This window comes from Mesoplodon densirostris, chromosome X (assembly GCF_025265405.1).
Source record: "Mesoplodon densirostris isolate mMesDen1 chromosome X, mMesDen1 primary haplotype, whole genome shotgun sequence".
In the NCBI taxonomy this organism is placed as follows: Eukaryota; Metazoa; Chordata; class Mammalia; order Artiodactyla; family Ziphiidae; genus Mesoplodon; species Mesoplodon densirostris.
Genome location: NC_082681.1, coordinates 126,764,660 through 126,778,500, shown reverse-complemented (window position 1 = coordinate 126,778,500; position 13,841 = coordinate 126,764,660). Strand labels below are relative to the sequence as shown.

Sequence of the window (13,841 nt, the reverse complement as noted above, 5' to 3'; positions counted from 1 at the left end):
GCAGGCGGACTCTCAACCACTGCGCCACCAGGGAAGCCCTTAGTGTTGCTTTTTAAAAACTATTGTTCTTGGTATTTCCTCCTGCCAATTTGTACATGCAAGCCCTGCCATTCTGCCTGTTCTCATTACCAAGGGAAGGCTTGAAATGCAGAAAGAAGAACGAGGAAGAACCTCTTCATTGCCCTGTTCACTGCCCTGTTTGGTGGCACTGCTGAGGTCCGGCGTGCACTGGCATGAGCCCGCATCCACCGGGAGGGAGGGGCGCTTTGGTCTTATGTGTATAAAGCTGCCATACGGGCTGGCAGCAGCCTTTCCCTTAGCTGAGAATGGAAAGGGTTTAGGTTTAGGCAGTAGACAGGAGGATGCTTGGGTCAGAATCAGGCTTCACCAAAAGACCCCACACATAGATGTGAGAGGGCCTCACAGAGGTGAGATCATACCTTTTCCCCCTCTAAAAACATCTGTTTGCTTCTCGGTGCATATGGTACAGATCTACACTCATTTCCTCCAGTGATGACTGCCAACCAGTACTGTCCAATAGAAACTCGTGTGATGCTGGAAGTGTTCCACTCTGTGCTGTCCACGTTGCCGTGGAGCACCTGAAATGTGGCCCATGGGACGGAGGAACTGCATTTTCAATTTTAAGCAATTTAAAGTTAGATGCCGCACTTGGCTCGTGGCCGCTGGACTGGACAGTGCCGACACCGAGCATTTCCATCATCGAAGACAGTTCTATTAGACGGCATTGTTCCTTCAGAAACCAGCCCTGACACAGGGTTTGGCACGGATTTGAAAGGATAAGGGAGTGGGAAGGTGAGACGGGAAAGGAAGGCACGTCCGCACTCTGGGAGCCAGTGTAGAGCACACACCGATTATCTCAGAATCAGCCCGCCAGAGAGGTAAAGGAGTCGGTGTGTTTCTCCACCAAATCCCGTCAGTCATTGACTGAGGATTGATTGAGGGGTGTTCATTCCTGGGCACTTCCACCTGCTCAGGGCGTGGACTCAGAAGGCTCTGTAGCCAGAGGGAGCCTTCCGGCCGGGTCATGCAGGGCAGTGGTTAGGGTTGCCAAGGCCTGAGTGCTTGGGGCATGGACACTGCCTGTCTCTGCCACTCCTGACCCCAGCCTGCTCTCCAGATACTACCGTAATATTTCACGCATATCCTTAAGGACATTTTTGCATCTATAAATAGAAATACATATATGTAAAAACATGTTTCTTTTTTTTTCATTTATACAGATGGGACCATTCCATACATACTCTTCTGCACTTTGCTTTTTGCACTTAATAGTACAATGTATCCTGGAGATATTTCCTTGTAGTCATTTCCTTAATTTCCTCCGCTTGGCTGTCTTCATCACGAAAAAATTCGGACTTAAAGAGAAAAAGAGCTGCAATGGCTTGGCTGAAAGAATGCAAAGAGATTTGTGTTTAGCTTATGGATTTAGAAGGCAAGCTGTTTGTTGAGGCTGCAGAGCTTGGTTCAAGGCAGTTCAGGATGGCGTGATTTTCCCATTAAAAACAAATGGGGGGGCTTCCCTGGTGGCGCAGTGGTTGAGAGTCCGCCTGCCGATGCAGGGGACGCGGGTTCGTGCCCCAGTCCAGGAAGATCCCACGTGCTGCAGAGCGGCTGGGCCCGTGAGCCATGGCCGCTGGCCTGCGCGACCGAAGCCTGTGCTCCGCAACGGGAGGCCACAACAGTGAGAGGCCCGCGTACCGCAAAAAAAAAAAAACAAAAAAAACCCAAAAAAAAACCAAATGGGAATTTGCTTGGTGATAAACTCAGGCAGTGTGTGGGCTGATGAGACAGTAGAGGATGCAGTCAATGGATTAACCTCCTGGGATGACTGCGGCAGCAGCAGTCTCCGGGGTCGGGCATCCGCAGCCTGCCCTGCACAGAGGCATCGGGAGTCCCGGGTTCAGGCTTGAACTCTGCCATTGACTTGCTGGGTCACTGTTGAAGCCTCTGGACCTCTCAGAGCCTCTGTTTTCATGTCTATTAGGTGAACATGGTCACGCCTATCCTAGTCTCTCTCAACGGGTTTGATGCATGGACCACCAGGGGTTGTAAACCCAAGCGCCTTCAGGGGCTACGTAGGCAAGTAAGTACACGAGTCAAGTGAGGATGCTGTAAGTAATATAGTTAAGAAGGAAATAAATCACTCACATCCCATCTCCCAGATTTAAACCTTGAAACTAATATCATACTAACCTGGCCAAACAAAGCATATCTGTGGGCTACTTGCAGCCCTTCAGCAAGAGTGTGCATCCTATAAATTTGAGTTATGAGTTCCAGGTAGAGGAAATGGCACCGCTGTGACCGTTTACTAAGCCTCATCCTATTGAGCCTTTCGAAAGCTGCATCTCGCTCTTCAGCCGTCCCTTCCTGCACCAGTCAGGAGAAGTTACGTTAGGCTGTGCGAATCACTCTAAAAGGTCATGGCTTTTAACAGCAAAGGTTTATTTCCTGCTCACTCTCCATGTCCCTTGTGGGACTGCACTACCATGTGGGCGGCTGCAGGCTGAACTCCACAGCCTCACTCACGCAGACTGATGGGGCTCACCGTCCAGGGCCTCACATCATCCAAGCACTAGCATTGCTGGGGCCAAGGAAAAAGGAATCATTGTGCACAGGCTCTGAAAAGCTTCTGCTTGCATTTCATTGGCCAAAGCAATCACGTGGCTTGGCTACCTTCCAGTCCTACGCTGGGTGGAAGGAGGACTGGAAATATCTGTGCATGGCACTGATGAGGCACACATTCCTTCAGATGTCCAACCAACTGCGTGCATTCCTTTCTTCCATTTCTACACTTCGGTGGGTATGGACATCCCACATTTGGCTAAGCTCTTTTTCTCACAGTTTTATAAGCGTGAAGACTGACATTCACTGAGCCTCCAGGCTGCTGCTCCTTCCTTGTTGTCACGGCGCTCAATGCCTGAGCTCACGATAGCCAGAGCAGTGCCATAGTGGTGGAACTGTCCCTTTTCCAGCTTCTGCTGGAACCAGAGGCCCTTAGAGGTATCCATTCTCGGGCAGGTTTTCAAAAGACTTAGCTTTTTTTTTTTTTTTTTTCCGAGCAGTTTTAGGTTTACAGTAAAATTGAGAGGAAGGTACAGAGATCTCCCTTACAGCCTGTGCCTCCACATATGCACAGCCTCCCCATTATCAACATCTCTCACTAGAGTGGTACCTTTGTTACCAAGGATAAACCTATACTGACACATACTACCATCCGAAGTCCACAGCTTTCCTTAGGGTTCACTCTTGGTGTTGGACATTCTATGGGTTTGGACAAATGTATAATGACATCTATCCATCACTGTAATATCACAGAGTATTTTCACTGCACTAAAATTTCTCTGTGTTGTATCTAGTCATTGCCCCCACCACTCCCACCAGCAAACACTGGTCTTTTAACTGTGTCCAAAATTTTGCCTTTTCCAGAATGTCATATAGTTGGAATGGCACAGTATATGCCTTTTCGGGTTGGCTTCTTTCACTTAGTAATGTGCATTTAAGGTTCCCCCATGTCTTTTCCTGGACCAATGGATCATTTCTTTTTAGTGCTGCATAATACTGTGTTGTCTGGATGTATCAAAGTTTATCCATTCACCTACTGAAGGCCATCTTGGTTGCTTCCAACTTTTGGCAATTATGAATAAAGATGCTACAAACATCCATGTGCAGGTTTTTGTGTGGACATAACTTTTCAACTCCTTTGGGTAAATACCAATATACTGCTGGACTGACTGCATGGCAAGAGTACATTTAGTCTTGTAAGAAACCACCAAACTGTGTTTCAAGGTAGCTGTACGATTTTGCATTCCCAGCAGCAATGAATGAGAGTTTCTTTTGCTCCACATCCTCATCAGCAGGTGGTGTTGTCAGTGGCCTAGGCTGTGGCCATTCTCTAACAGATGTGAAGTGGTATCTCATTACTGTTTTAATCTGCATTTCTCTGATGTGTATATTTATCTGATGACATATGATGTGGAACATCTTTTCATATGCTTATTTGCCATCTGTATATCTTCTCTGTTGAGGATTTTCACATCTACATTCATGAGAGATAATGCTCTGTAGTTTTTTTTTCTTGTAGTGTCTTTGTCTGGTTTGGGCCTTAGGATAATGCTGGCCTCATAGGATGAGTTAGGGAGTATTCCCTGTGCTTCTATCCTCTGAAAGAGATGGTAAAGACTTGGTATAATTTCTTCCTTAAATGTTTGATAGTGTCCATCAGTGAACCCATCTGGGCCTGGTGCTTTCTGTTTTGGAAGGTTATTAATTATTGATTCAATTTTTAAATAGACAGGCCTATTCAGATCACCTATTTCTTCTTCTAAGAGTTTTGGAAGATTGTGTCTTTCAAGGAATTGGTCCATTTTATCTAGGTTATCATATTTGTGGGCAGAGAGCTGTTCATAGTATTCCTTTATTATCCTTTTAATTTCCATAGGATCTGGAGTGATGTGCCTTATTTCATTACTGATATTAGTAATTTGTGCCTCTCTTTCTTAGAGTTCTTTGTTCCAATTTTTATCTTCCACCTATTTTCTGACTTTTGTGATTTTAATGAAGCATTTTCTAGGATTCCAATTTCTCTACTTTCTCACGTCAGCTATACCACTTTTTTGTTTTTTACTTTTTTCAGTGGTTGCCCTAGAGTTTACAATATTTTACAACTACTCCAAATCCACTTTAAAATAACGCTATACCACTTTACAGGTAGTGTGAGTACCTTAAATAACAAAATAATCCTAACTCCTCCCTCTCATCCCTAGTATCACTGCTGTCATTCATTTCACTCATACATGAGCATACATAAGCATATATACACACACACACACGATATATATATATATATATATATATATATATATATATACATACACACACACACACAGACATATGTAATTGAATACATTGTTGCTCTTATTTTGGACTGTTATCTCTTAGATCAATTAAGAATAAGAAAAATAAAAAGTAAAAGTAAAAAATAAAAGTAAAAGGTAAAATAATCTTACACCATACACAAAAATCAACTGAAAATGTATTAAAGACTTGGATGTAAGACCTGAAACTACAAACCTTGTAGAAGAAAACATAGGGGGTAAGCTTCCAGACATAGGTCTTGCAATAATTTGTTGGATTTGACACCAAAAGGCATCAAAAGTAAAAATCAACAAGTGGGACTACATCAAACTCTAAAGCTTCTGTATAGCAAAGGAAGCTATCAACAAAATGAAAAAGCAACCTACTGAATAGGAGAAAATATTTGCAAATCACATACCCGAAAAGGGGTTAATATCCAAAATATACAAAGAACTCATACAACTCAGAAAACAAACAATCTGACTTAAAAATGGGCAGAGAATCTGAATAGACATTTTTCCAAAGAAGACATACAAATGGCCAACAGGCACATGAAAAGGTGCTTCACATCACTAATCATCAGGGAAATGCAAATCAAAACCACAATGAGGGCTTCCCTGGTGGCACAGTTGTTGAGAGTCCGCCTGCCGATGCAGGGGACAGGGGTTCGTGCCCCGGACTGGGAAGATCCCACATGCCGCGGAGCGGCTGGGCCCGTGAGCCATGGCCGCTGATCCTACGCGTCTGGAGCCTATGCTCCGCAACGGGAGAGGCCACAGCAGTGAGAGGCCCGAGAACTGCAAAAAAAAAAAAAAAAAACCACAATGAGATATCACCTCACATCTTTTAGAATGGCTACTATCAAAAAGACAAGAAATAACAACTGTTGGAGAGAATGCAGAGAAAAGGAACCTTTGTGCACTGTTGGTGGGAATGTAAATTGGTGCAGCCACTATGGAGAACAGTATGGTGGTTCCCCCCTCAAATTAAAGACAGAACTACCATATAATCTAAGGATCCTACTTTTGGGGATATATCCAAAGGAAATGAAATCATTATCTTGAAGAGATATCTGCACACTAATGTTCATTGCAGCATCATTCATGATACCTGTAACATGGAAACAACCTACGTGATGACAGATGAATGCATAAGAAAATGTATAAATATACAATGGAATATTATTCAGCCACAAAAAGAAGGAAATCCTGCCATTTTCGACAACATGGATGGACCTAGAGGGCATTATGCTAAGTGAAATAAGTCAGACAGAGAAAGACAAATACCGTATGATCTCATTTATATGGGGAATCTAGAAAACCCATGAACTAATAGATACGGAGTAATGATTGGTGTTTGCCAGAGGCAGGGAATGGGGGTTGGGCAAAATGGGTGAAGGGGCTCAAAAGGAACAAACTTCCAGTTATAAGATACATAAGTCCTGGGGATGTAATGTACAGCATGGTGACTGTAGTTAACTATTTATTAATTGTAATATTAATAATATTAATAATATATGTATATTTGAAATATGCTAAGAGAATAAATCTTAAGTTTTCATCACAAGGAAAAAAAATGTAACTAGGTGAGGTGATGGATGTTAACTACTTACTGTGGTCATCATTTTGCAATGTATACATACATCAAATTATTATGTTGTATGCCAAAAATGAATACAATGTTATATATCAACTACATCGCAATTAAAAGTTTTTAGAAATTTTAAGTAAAATAAAAAGTAAAAAGAAAATTCTAATTAAGATCCATGTTGGAATTCAGCTTGCAAAAGAGGTAGCTGGATAGCTTAACAAGACATGCTGTTAAATGATGATGCTTTATAATCAGCTCAAGTTTTCAAATGATCACATTTCAGAATTGTTTTTTAGCCCATGATTAGGCCTCATCCTCTTTGACCTCCATGTCTTACATGTCACTTGTTTGCACACCAACTGTATCGCTAATCACCAACCATTTTGGGGGGACGTGCTGCAGCGTTTCCCAAAGAAACTTCCCTGTAACTTTGCAAAATAAATGTACTCAGACATTCCAAATTTTTACTTGAGGCAGAACAGCTTTCTAAGTCCCCCTTGGACTTAAATATACAGATATCTTAAAGCAAGAGTGGGAATGGGAAGCATAATCTAATTCTCTTTCCTATAGAGATTCTATTTTATTTAAAATTTATTTTGGTACTAGTTAGAATCCTGCTTTTTGGCCAAGTATATTCAGGTCTGATTTTGCAGAAGCTGGGGTGGATCAGAGCCTACTGATTAAGAGAATTAGAAGTTTATAAAGCTTGCTCACTCCTCATTTCTCCCTGATCACCTCCATCAAGCTGTCCTACCACCAGCAGGGAGAACAGAGATTTTCAGTACAGGTGGGATAAATGCTCTGACACGCTCTAGCCAGAGGAATGAGCAAATCAGCAAATGTTTCCAAACTACTTGAAGACTTAAAAAATGATCCATGAACATTAAAAAAAAAAAGTTCCAGGAAAAAAAAATCTTATCAAGATATGTAAAAAAATATTTTTAAAAAACTGGCCAAAGAGTCATGTTTGAATTTGACAAAATTACATAAGATAGAGGCTGTTAGTGTTTTCTTCAGGATGGGAATGAACCACTTAACATAGCCATACCACCTTAAACAACGAAATTGCATCAAAATAACCCAACTGTGAAATGAAAAAAAAAAACGTTTTGTCTTACCTTCATTTATCCCTTCTTTGATGCTCTTCCTTTCTTCATGTAGATCCGAGTTTCTGACCTGTATTATTTTCCTTCTCTCTTAAAAAACTTCTAACATTTCTTGCAAGGCAGGTACCTTGGCAACAAATTTGTCCAATTTTTGTTTGAGAAATTCTTTATTTCTCTGGGTACAGAAATCTAAGTTGGTGAGTTTTTTTCTCTCAATCCTTTAAATATTTCACTCCACTCTCTTCTTGCTTGCATGGTTTCTGCAGAGAATTTGGACATAATTCTTATCTTTGTTTCTCTATAGGAAAGCTGTTTTTTTGGTCTAGCTTCTTTCAGGATTTTTTCTTTATTTTTGATTTTCTGTAATTTGAAGATGATATGCCAAGTTGTAGTTTTTGGGGGCTATTTATCTTGCTTGGTGTTCTCTGAGCTGCCTGGATCTATGGCTTGATGTCTGATATTGACTTGCAGAAATTCTCAGTCATTATCGTTTCAAATATTTCTTCTGTTCCTTTTTCTCCTCCTCCTGGTAGTCCCAATTACGTGTGTATTACACCTTTTTTAGTTGCCCCACAGTCCTTGTATATTATGTTGTCGCTTTTTTCAGTCTTTCTTTGCTTTTTGGTGTTTGAGGATTCCATTGATCAGAGCTGTTTTTCCTCAGCTGTGTCCAGTCTACTAACAAGCCCATCAAAGGCATTCTTCATTTGTTACAGTGTTTTTTGATCTCTAGCATTACTTTTTGGTTCTTTTTAGTATTACCATCTCTCTGCTTCCACTGTCCATCTGTTCTTACATGCGGTTTTATGCATCGGACTCCTTAGCATATTAACTGGAGTTGTTTTAAATTCCTGGGCTGATAATTCCAACATTCCTGCTATGTCTGGTTCTGATGGCTGCTTTGTCTCTTCAAACTATGTTTTGTGCCTTCTGGTACGCCTCGTTAATTTTTTCTTGATAGTTGGACATGATGTACCGGGTAAAAGGAAATGCTATAAGTGGGCCTTTAGTAATGTGGTGAGGAGTTGGGGGAGGGGAAGCATTCTATAGTTCTGTGATTAGGTCTCAGTCTTTCAATGAGCCTATGTCTCTGGACTGTGAACTTCACAAATGCTTCTCAGTTTTTTCTCCTCCCTTAGGTGCACAGGATGGCTGGAATTGGTTATTTCCCATCCCCAGGTCAGTTAGGCTCTGATAACACCCCAGCAGGTTAGGCTGTGGCTAACTCGTTGCCCTGAGGGCAGGCCTTGCAAAGAAAAACGAAGTACTCTGGCTAATTTCACAACGGTTCCTCTTCCCCGGCTGGAAACCGAGGGGATCCTTCTCCAGTATTCACTGTGGGAATCTGGTCAAGCTCCTGGAGAGAAATACCACCATGTAGTGTGGGGACCCCCTTATGACTGGACCCCCTGGAGTTTTTAACCCTCAGACTTGTCCACACGGAGCCTCCAGCAATTTGTCAGCTGCAGTTCCTGTTTTCCTACTCCGACACTGGTTCCCGCGAGGTTTCCACTCCCAAGTCTCTGCTGTGGTAGCCGTGACTCCTTGTATTCGCTCGTCTCTCCCATCCTGGGGGCAGCGGTTTGCTCTGCTTTCCTCCCCTCTCTTACAGATCCAAGAAGAACTGTTGATTTTTCAGGCTGCTCAGCTTTTACTTGTTGTTGAGACGGAGTGGGGACTCCCAGCCTCCTTACACGTGGAACCAGACTCTGCAGTTTTTAATCTCAACAAATGAAAGGTGTATACACGCGGAGTTTAAAAGTCAAATAATCCTGCAAGACAGGCTCAAAAAAGTCACAGACCTAGCCCCCATCATTCCACACCTGATTCCACTCCCCAGAGGCCACAATTTTCAGGTGGTGATAAGTGACGTCGGGGAAAGAAAGGCAACAGAGGGCTTAAGGAGTGCCCTCCCAGTGGAGTGGGTTTTGCAACTTTAAATAGGACACGGAAAAGGTGCCATATGAATAAAGGAGTGAATGATTTTTGTGGATACTCAGAGGCGAAGCCGTCTGGGTAGAGGAACGACAAATGGAAAATCCTGTGGACAGCAGCGTGCACAGAGCTGTGTAGAGGAATACCCTGGGGGTCTTGTTAAAATGCGGATTTTGATTCAGTAGGTCTGGATGGGACCTGAGACACCGCATTTCTAATGAGCTCCCAGATGATACTGATGCTGCTGGTCCAGGGACCTCACTTTGAGGAGCAAGGTCCTAGAAAGAGTTAGATCATCAGTGGGGTTGGAGCAAAATGAGAGCGTGGGCAAGTAAACGGAACGGATGTCAGACAGATAATAGAGGACCAGATCTCACCGTGCCTTAGAGCACACTGTGAGGACTTGCGCTGTCACTGTGAAGTAGATGGGGGCCGGGAAGCGATGTGATCTGGTGTATGTTTTAAAGGCATCTCTGCAGGAGCTGTGTTAAGAACAAATTGTAGGAGGGCAAAGGTGGTTAGGAAGCCGCTGAATGAACGCAGGTGAGAGGATTTCTGATGGATTGGTTGGAGGAGTGAAAGAGTCACTTGAGCACTTGGAAGGATGGAGTTGCCATTTCTGCCCCATCTCTCACACCCATCTTCTCTCTCCAGTTCCACTGCCACTTCTCTAGTCACGCCCCATTAATTCCCATTACTGTAATTGCCTTCAAACAGATGCTGCAAACACCTTCTTCTTGAGAAATGGCTTTGTTCAGTCCAGGCCTTTGTAAAGACCTTACAGTTGCTTAGAGTCCGTAGTCTAGCGTGGAAGACCCTTCATAAACTGGCCCTTTCCCCCACTTCTGGGTCATTACTCACCTTCATGAACCCATCACTCTCGCCCAGGGCTTCACGTCCTCGCCATCGTGATGTACATACTATGGAGGATGAAAAGCTGTGGGATATTTGCAAATCCTGGCGTGGTGACCCTTAAACCACCACATTGTCTCCCATTCACTTTAATCTATTTTCGTTATATATACCTGAAGAAAGCAAACCGTTGGCAAACTTCCTTTATTGTTGTATCACAGGGCTTACTTAACATCAGTGCTACGCGATGTGGAGTCCATGGACCAGCAGCATCACCTGGGAGCTTGATACAGATGCAAGTTTATGGGCCTCACCCCAGACCGCGAAATCACAATCTGACAGTAGAGCCCAGGAATCTGTGTTGTAAAAAGCTCCCCAGGTGATTCTTACACATGCTAAACTTGGAGATGTTCACACCGCAAATCGAACATCACTAGGCTCTTACATCATATTTTGAGAGCAGTTGATCCAGACTAGTGGGCTCAACCCCGGCTGCACATGAGGATCACCTAGAGAGCTTCCAATAAAATACCGGTGCCCGGGCCCCTAACCCTGGCAATGCTGATGGAATCGGCTGGAGTGGATCCAAGTGACCCTAATATGCCCCCAGGTCTGAGAACCTTAGAAGTTTGGCAGATGGATCTCCATTCTGTTTCCCATACACAACCAAAATTTCTGCCTGTCGCTGGTCGCTCTACCTGGAGTGTGCGTCCGTACCATCTCCATATTGTCTGACATATCGGATCTAGGAATAGAATGAGCCCCAGTACAGCTTCTCTTCAAACTGGTCTTGGGTCCTCTTCTATTTCCTGAAGCCACGTGGGTGGCTTCTATGGCACTTGCAGCCAAATAAGACCCCTACATTGTTCTCTTTGTTAAAATGAGGCCTCATTCAATGAAAAGGTGTTTCTCAAACTGTGTTCTATGTAGTAGTAGTGTTCTGTCATATACTAATACTTATTTGTGGGACTGTTCTTTGGCCAAAAAAATGAAAATTGGAACTATTACACACCACGTGATTTCTGCACGTCACTCTCCACATGTTTCTCCCATCCCCAGACCACAGCTTCTCAACCTTTTAAAAATATTACATCTTCTTTCACGGAGCTGAAATTCACATAACATGAAAGTAACCATTCTCAAGTGAACAGTTCAGTGGCATTTAGTACATTCGCAGTGTTGTGTAAACACCACCTCTTTCAAGTTCCAAAATATTTTCCTCGACTCGAAAGGAAAGCCTACTCCCATCTGCAGTCCCCCCCGAATTTCCATCCAACCCCCCAGCCATTAGACATGTTACTACTTCTTACTTTGAATCAATCTGCTCTTAAGAAAATTGGGGATCCTGCTTTATCAAGCTGTTAAGAGAAACAACGCAGGTAATGTGTATAAATTGCCCAGCACTACACACATCAGGTACCTAGTAAAGGTCGGATCCTTCCTTCACTTTGCCTTCGGTCTCGTCATTCTGGTGTCCTGGATGTCAGAGTCTACAGCATTCAGAAGAAAAAAGGCTTTGTAAATTCCTTTCTTTAGAAAAATAAAAATGTATTTCCCCACTCTGAAAGGTGGAAGAAGAGTAACTGCTCTAAAGACCATCAGCAAAAACCTGTATTAAATTTGTTTTTATTTTAAGCCTCTTTTTATTTTGGAATTATTTTAGATTTATAGAAAAATTGTAAAGATAATACGGTTCCTGTGAACCTTCACCCAGTTTCCCCCATTGTTAACCTTTTACCTGACTATGGGACATTCATCAAAGGTAAGAAATTAACACTGGCACATCGCTATTCAGTACAACTACATACTTTATCTGGATTTCACCAGTTTCTCCTCTAATACCCTTTTGTGCTCCAAGATGCAACCAGCCTCCCACACTGCAATTCGTCATCATGTCTCTTTAGTCTCCTCTGACAGTTTCTGTCTTTCTTTGCTTTTCATGACCTGGAGGGTTTTTCAGAATACTGGTCAGGTATTTTGCAGAATGTCCCTCAGTTGGGTTTTATCTGATATTTTCTTATGATGAGACTGCAGTTATAGGTTTTGAGGCTACCACGGGGGTGAAGTGCCCTTCTCATTACATCAGATCACATCAGGTGGTAGGACAAGGTACCTGTAGAACTTATCACTGGTGATGTTGACCTCGAACACTTGGATAATGTGGTATCGGCAAAGTTTCTCCACTGAAGGTTGTTATTTTCCCTTTTCTGTACTCTGTTCTTTGGAATTGTTACTAGTTTAGCCCCTACTCTGAGAGGAAGGTCAGCCCCCCTCGAGGGGGCAGTATCTACAGCCATTATTTAGAATTCTGGAAGATGTGTCTCTTCTTGCCATTTTTTATTTAATCACTTATCAGTATGGACTTGTGTGTATTTCTTTTATAATTTGGGTTATAATCCAGTTCTCTGTTATATATTTTTTTGCTTGAATCGCTCCAGTTTGGCCAGTGGGAGATCTTTCAGACTAGCTCCCATGTCCCTTTGACATGGTGCAATCCTTTTTTTCCCCCAGTATCTTAGCTTTTGATGTGAACTTTGGTTTTCTTCCCCACCTATCCACTGAAATTGCTTTAAGGTCTTTTATGTTACAATGGTTTCTAGATTGTCAGGCCAAAGTCTATTTGTCTGTTCTTAGTTTGCAGACCTTTCTGTGACAATACTATTAATCTCTTTCTTTCAAATTCCATTTCATTTTTTAAAAATGTACTATGGAATTTTTAAACATAAACAAAGCTAGAGAAAAGAGCATAATGAATCTCCATGTATCCATCACCCAGCTTTAACAATTCTCAGCATTTTGCCCACCTTGTTTCAACTCGTTTCACCTCTCCCATGCTCTGCCACTGGAATACAAACCTTAAAAGGAAACCCCAGACATCATATGAGTTCAACTGTAAAGAACATATGAGTTCAATTGTAAAGAGCTGTGTCTTCAACAGCTCAGAACTTTAAAAAAATATATAACCACAAAACAATGATTACAGGTAACAAAATTCATAATTCTTTAATATCCTCTAATACTCAGTCCATATTCAAATTTCCTGCCAAATTTTAATAATTTATTTGTTCAAGTTAGGATCCATACAAAGTCCACACATTACATCTTTTATTTTTATTAATTTTTCAAACATCTTTATTGGAGTATAATTGCTTCACAATGTTATATTAGTTTCTGCTGTACAACAAAGTGAATCAGCCATATGCATACATATATCCCCATATCCCCTCCCTCTTGCATCTCCCTCCCACCCTCCCTATCCCACCCCTCTAGGTGGTCACAAAGCACGGAGCTGATCTCCCTGTGCTATGCGGCTGCTTCCCACTAGCTATCTATTTTACGTTTGGTAGTGTATATATGTCAACGCCACTCTCTCACTTCGTCCCAGCTTACCCTTCGCACTCTATGTCCTCAAGTCCATTCTTTACGTCTGCGTCATTATTCCCGTACTGCCCTTCGGTTCTTCAGAACCATTTTTTTTTTTTA

The 13,841-nt window shown here is 42.4% G+C and overlaps 1 long non-coding RNA gene across 1 annotated transcript; it reads right to left on the bottom strand.

Moving 5' to 3' along the window:
• Window positions 1-7,839: 7,839 nt before the first annotated feature.
• Window positions 7,840-10,598, bottom strand: LOC132482111 (uncharacterized). Its single transcript, XR_009530873.1, has 3 exons — window positions 10,532-10,598; window positions 10,368-10,426; window positions 7,840-9,294 (listed from the first exon to the last, which is right to left on the bottom strand). It is a non-coding gene; the product is annotated as an uncharacterized LOC132482111 (long non-coding RNA).
• Window positions 10,599-13,841: the final 3,243 nt, after the last annotated feature.